This window comes from Arachis ipaensis, chromosome B10 (assembly GCF_059453495.1).
Source record: "Arachis ipaensis isolate K30076 ecotype BB chromosome B10, ASM5945349v1, whole genome shotgun sequence".
Taxonomy (NCBI): Eukaryota; Viridiplantae; Streptophyta; class Magnoliopsida; order Fabales; family Fabaceae; genus Arachis; species Arachis ipaensis.
The window spans coordinates 38,730,294-38,736,414 of NC_142435.1; positions in this window are offsets into that span (position 1 = coordinate 38,730,294).

The window sequence follows — 6,121 nt, forward strand, 5'->3', positions numbered from 1 at the left end:
CTTGGATTTGGGCCGAAAAAGGGCCTAGAAATCGCTGGAGGTGACTTCTGCAACTTTCTGCACATGGCGTTTGTCACGCGTACGCGTAGGTCACACGTGCGCATCATTTGGAAGTTTTCCTTGTCACGCGTACGCATCGCTTGTGCTCTGTGCTAGGCATGCGTCCACATCGTTCATGCGCACGCGTCGCTGCCATTTCCTTCAAAACTTCATTTTGCGCGTTCCTTCCACTTTTGCATGTTTCCTTTCTATCCTCTAAGCCATTCCTACCCTATATAGCCTGAAAATACTCAACACACAGATCATGGCATCGAATGGTAATTAAGGATAATTAAAATTAACAGTTTTAAGGCCTAGGAAACATATTTTCATATATATCACAGAATAAGGAAGGAATTGTAAAACCATGCAAATTATATGAATAAGTGGGTGAAGGATTGACAAAAACCACTCAATTGAGCACAAGATAAATCATAAAATAGTGGTTTATCACTCTTTGAGAAGAGGTCGGGAATTCCAGACCTAAAGAGGTCGGTCGACTTGTCTTTAATCAGGTCGGGTCGTACAGCTCGACCCAGGACATGAACAGTGCCCCTGCTTGAGCGCAGTCTTCCTTTTGGAGTCGTGTCCTTTTTTAGACTTTGATCTCTTTTCTGGAGAAGCCGATCTCGAGCATTTTTTGTTGATTTCGTTGTAGAACTCCTACTAGTGGCTTGAATGCGGAATGTTTCCTCTTTTTAATTGTTGCGCGTGTTTTTGTTTCCTTGGAAACGTGCGAGGGTTTAATGCTTATTAACTCCTTTTTCCGTTCCTTCTTTCCCTCTTTTGCATCTTTATTTTGAATTTCAAAAAGACTTGCTTTCAGTTTCTTCGTCTCCCTTTACTTCGTTATTCACTGCAATTACTTCGTCCCCTCCGTTTTTCTCACGCTCTCGTGTCTTCGGGTTTCTCTTTTTTCTTGTTAGTGTAGATTTGTCGCCGTTTCTTCCTGATCTTTCCCTTTCGCTCGCTTCTTCTCCCCCTACAGGTTGGTATTTTTCTTTTCTCCTTCTATGTTTTTAATAGTCACCTTCTTGTATGAAGAAAATTGTTGCATGTGGTTTTTACTGATTGCGAGTCTTGATTCCTTCGAAAAAGATTGTGTCTTTCTTTTCGGAATTTTGTTTCTGTTTTTCTGAGAAAGTTTGCATCTTTATGGTGATCCCTGCACTCTCTTGCTATGACATGTACATGATAGTTTTTTGCTTCCTTAGGATTATCACTGTTCTCGTTTCTTTTCATCCATACATGTCCTCGTTTCTGGGTTCACTACTTTTGTTTGAACTGTTGGTAGAGGATGACTATAGTTTTGCTGATTTGATGATGATGGGTTTCTTGCTGCTTGTGTAGAGTGATGTTGGTGAAGGATTTGTATTTTGAGAGATGTTTTTAGGAGATAGACTGTTGACTTCTTTCTTTCTGGGTTCTTACCTTATTACTGCCTCCAAAGGATGCCCCTGGACCTTGGTGTGAGTCCCGGGGTTTTCCTTTTACTACTGTTTTTGACTTCTAACATTCGCATGTTATTGTCCGAGTTGTTTGATTAGTAACCCCTTTTCCTTTTCTCTCACTGTAGGACTAGTTGACCCATGTCTTCTGGTAAAAATATTGTTGAGATGTCTACCAAGGTCCCGGGTGGCATGTCTGACTGGCTGGACTCCCTTGTGTTGATGTGTGTTTCCGTGGTCGATTCTGAGTACTATGTGCGACTTAGGAGGCATCATAGGATTTCTAGTAGTAGAGATCAGGAGAAAAACTACGAGTTGGTAGCGACTGATCCTGATGAGAGGGTTTATTTTCCTTCTCTGACTCAGGGGGAACGTCCCTTCTTTTATGCGTATGACTACTTTTTTAGCCAAATGAATATCACCATTCCTTTCACTTCCTTCGAGACCGACCTGTTGTGGTCCTGCAACGTAGCTCCTTCTCAGCTTCACCCGAACTCGTGGGGCTTCATAAAAATCTTCCAACTGTTGTGTTAAGAACTGGATGTTCGACCTTTCTCAGACTCTCTTTCTTTACCTCTTTGTTTTGACGAAGCCTGGGGTAGCTAACAAGAAGGCTTCCAGGGTTTCTTTCCGTGCTGCCCAGGGAAAGAAAGTTTTCTCCATGTATGATGAGTCTTTTAGGGACTTTAAAAACTATTATTTCAAGGTCCGAGTTGCTGAAGGAGCTCGGCCTTTCTTCTTGGAACAGAATAATGAACCTGCCTTCCCCTTATGCTGGCAGAAGAATGTGGTAGTGTCTAAGTATTCGTGGAAAATGTTAGATGAGGTCGAGCAGACATTTGTGCATGTGTTCGAGGAGAATTAGGGGCAACCTCCCCATATTGAGACGAAGAAGTTTTTAGGGGACCCCTTACTTCTCCAAACTGAATTGGGTAGTTTGCTGATTTCTTTGCTGGCTTTTTCTCCTTATTTTATTTGTTTGTTTTATCAATCCATCCTTTTTTCTCTTGAAATTCTGGTTTTTGCTGTGTTTTCAGAGATGATAAAGACCACTGATTCTATTAATGCCTTTAAGAGGGCGAGGAAGGCAACTGCTGCCCAGAACATCTCGGCCAAAGGTTCTGGGGAGGGGTCTTTAAAAGTTACTCTGAGGAGGTCGACCTCGGACACCTCTGGGCCGAGGAAGGTCATACCAACTCCCCAGGTTCGCCTGGCTTCTTCTGATCCTCCCCAGCGGACCTCTAGTGCTGCCTCATCTTCTGCTGCCGGTCCTCCTCCCAAGAAGCAGAGGACTGTTGAGCCTTTTAATCTGGATGCCCCTGACTTTGATGATGTGGGGTTTGTGGATAACCAGATCGCTCCTTATGGCCGACTTCCCATGGACGACGTGTCTATCCTGCACCACCTGGATTTTATCACCAACAGTAGTGTATGGATGGCGCATATGGGTGCGGCTTTATTTCGCTCAATCCAAGAATCTCCTGTTCACGCGACGAAGGCCTTTATGCACGAAGCCAAGTCGGAGTTTGACAGGATCAAGGGGTTGAAGGATGAGCTAGATGCCAAAGTGGCCAAGCTGGAGCTAGATGTAGAGAAGGAGAAATCCAGGGCTGTTGCTACGAAGGCTACTATGAATCTGGCCGAGAAGATGGCCAAGAAGTCGAAGGAGAGTTATACTTGAACTTATGGCAAGTTGCTGGAGGTCAGGGAGAGGCTTGAATCAGCCTATGCTGACTATTCTGAGCTTCAAGGCCATCTCGTGGGTAGTGTGACGGATGCATATGAGATCCTAAAAGCTCAAGTCCGAGTTCTTGCTCTCGAGCTCGACCTGAGTCTTTTTAGTTTGGATAACGTCATTCAAAATGGTAAAAGTGTTCCTACCCCTGATGAAGATGAGGAGGATGGTCCTCCCCCTAAGCCGCTAGTCAAAGCTCCTTCTGCGGCGACTTCTTCGACTCCTGCTGCTGAGGTCGGCCACCTTGAGTCCGACCCTGACGTCCAAATCTTAAACTGGGAGGATGAGACTGTAGATGCAATTCCGATGAAGATCATTCCTCCCCCCGACGACTCAGGGTGTCGCTCCTAAGGAGAACTTAGATCCCCTGTGACTTTTTCTGATGTATTTTATATAGCCCGGTTTGTGAGCTTTTAAACTCTGCTTTCTTGTAATTGAGCTCTGGTGTGGCCTTGACATTCTAGTTGCTTTTCTTAGCAACTTTATTTAGGAAAAAACAAATGCTTTTGAACTTCTGAGGTCGACCTTCAGGTGGCCTTCTGAGTTTTTATTGTAGTAGTGATATACCACTATTTTATGGTTTATCTGGTGCTCAATAGAGTGGTTTTTATCAAGTCTTTGCACACTTATTCATACTAATTGCATGGTTTTACATTTTCCTTCCTACTTTTGTGCTATGATTGAAAACAAGCTTCTTTGTCCTTAAATTTGATAATTATTAATCTTCTCTTGTTACCATTTGATACCATGATATGTGTGTTAAGTGTTTCAGAGATTGCAGGGCAGGTGATGCCAGGGCATTTTAGCCTAGTTTTACTAGTCTTTTTCCTTTGTTTTTAATAGGTTTTATACACTTTCTTGAGTTACAAGTAAGCCATTTGGGTAGAAATTCATGTGTACTTGGATTCAATCAATCATGAGTAAATTGATGCATTTTCATGAGGTTTTGTGCTATAATTGCTTATGTCAAGGATATGAAGAAGTCTCATGATTTTAGCGTAGCTTTGATGCATTTGTTGATTGATGATAGGTGATCAAAAGGCTTGGAGGAAGGTTGAAGAGAGGGGATGGCAGGAATGAAAATGAAGGCAGCATTGAGAAGATCACATTTGAGTTCACGTTTGCCTCAAACGTTAACTCAAACGTGGATAACAGCAAAGCCACCCTGGAGGACTCAATGTTTGCGCCAACGTTTGCCTAAAACGTGAGGTCAAATGTTGGCTAAAAAGAATACCCTGGAGGACTCAACGTTTGCGCCAACGTTTGCCTCAAACGTGAGGTCAAACGTTGGCTTAAAAGAATACCCTGGAGGACTCAATGTTTGCGCCAACGTTTGCCTCAAACGTGAGGTCAAACGTTGGCTTAAAAGAATACCCTGGAGGACTCAACGTTTGTGCCAACATTTGCCTCAAACGTGAGGTCAAACGTTGGCTTAAAGGAATACCCTAGAGGACTCAACGTTTGCGCCAACATTTGCCTCAAACGTAAGGTCAAACGTTGGCTGAAAATTGCCTTGGAGGGATCACGTTTGAGCCCACGATTGACCTCAAACGTGTACTCAAACGTGAGTGACAGCAAGCACCCATTCTGCATAATGCCATTGCACGAAGACGTTTGAGTCAACGTTTGCCTCAAATGTTGACTCAAACGTGAATGATCCTAAAGTCCATAGTACAAATGGATTTCTTCTCAAGACCAAGAGCAATCAACAGAGGCTATCTTCAACCCAATTCCATCAAGGCCAAGGGCCCAAATTCAAGACTTAATGATCATTAGTAGAAAGTATATAAATAGAAGCTAGTTTGATTTAGAATGGACCTTTTTTCTTCTTTTAGAATTTTCACTTGTAATTTTGAGATTTTTTACTTTGATTTTGGATATGAGAGAATATAAAGGAGAATTGAGTTCTCTTCCTCTGGGTTTTCTTGTTTTCTTTTCTACATAATTTGCTTGAGTCTTGGGTGTTGAGAATTGAAGAAATTCTGTCTCAATCTTACATTGAGATCTCTTTGTTCTTTTCTCTGCATAATTCAAGATTTGGTAATTTGAATTCAAATTTCTTTACTGTTTGATCTTTAATTTGTTTGCAATTGTTCTTTGAGTTGGATCAAGGAAGGCACTGAGATCTAGACTTGGATTTCTAGTCTCTTGACCCCTGAGATCTTCAACTTTCTTTTAGTTATTGCAATTAAGCTACATTTCACTTTCTGTTTGTCTTCTCAAGCAATTATTCTTCTCTTGTTTAGATCTGTTGCAATTTAATTCATCCTTTACTTCTCTGTTTAATGCCATTTTACTTTCTCTTGTTTAATTTCTGCAATCCCAACTCCCAAATCCGTTTATTATTCAAGCCATTTACATTTCTTGCACTTTAAGCTTCAGCTATTTACATTTCTTACAATTTAAGTTTCTGCAATTTACATTACTTGCACTGTAAGATTCAGCTTCTTTACTTTCTTTGCCTTTTAATTTACAGTCAATTAACCCTCTTCCTTTAAATTTCATGCAATTTAGCTTCTATTGGATACAAATCACTCAAATCAACTCTTCTTCGCTTGACTAAATCAACCATCTAACTAAAATTGCTCAATCCTTCAATCCCTGTGGGATCGACCTCACTCACGTGAGTTATTATTACTTGATGCAACCCCGTACACTTGCCGGTGAGTTTTGTGTTGGATCGTTTTCCACACATCAAGTTTTTGGCACCGTTGTCGGGGATTGATTAGGTTGACAATGATTAAGTGAGGTGGTGATCTAGATTAAGCATTTTTTTTTCTTTGTTTTTAGCTAACACATTAACTGTTTGAATTTTTGCCTAAGCTAACCAAAACTTCACTCTAGCAATAGATTGAAGTGTTACTGGTTTTCTGGTTTTGTGTGTTTCTTATGTTTTGTT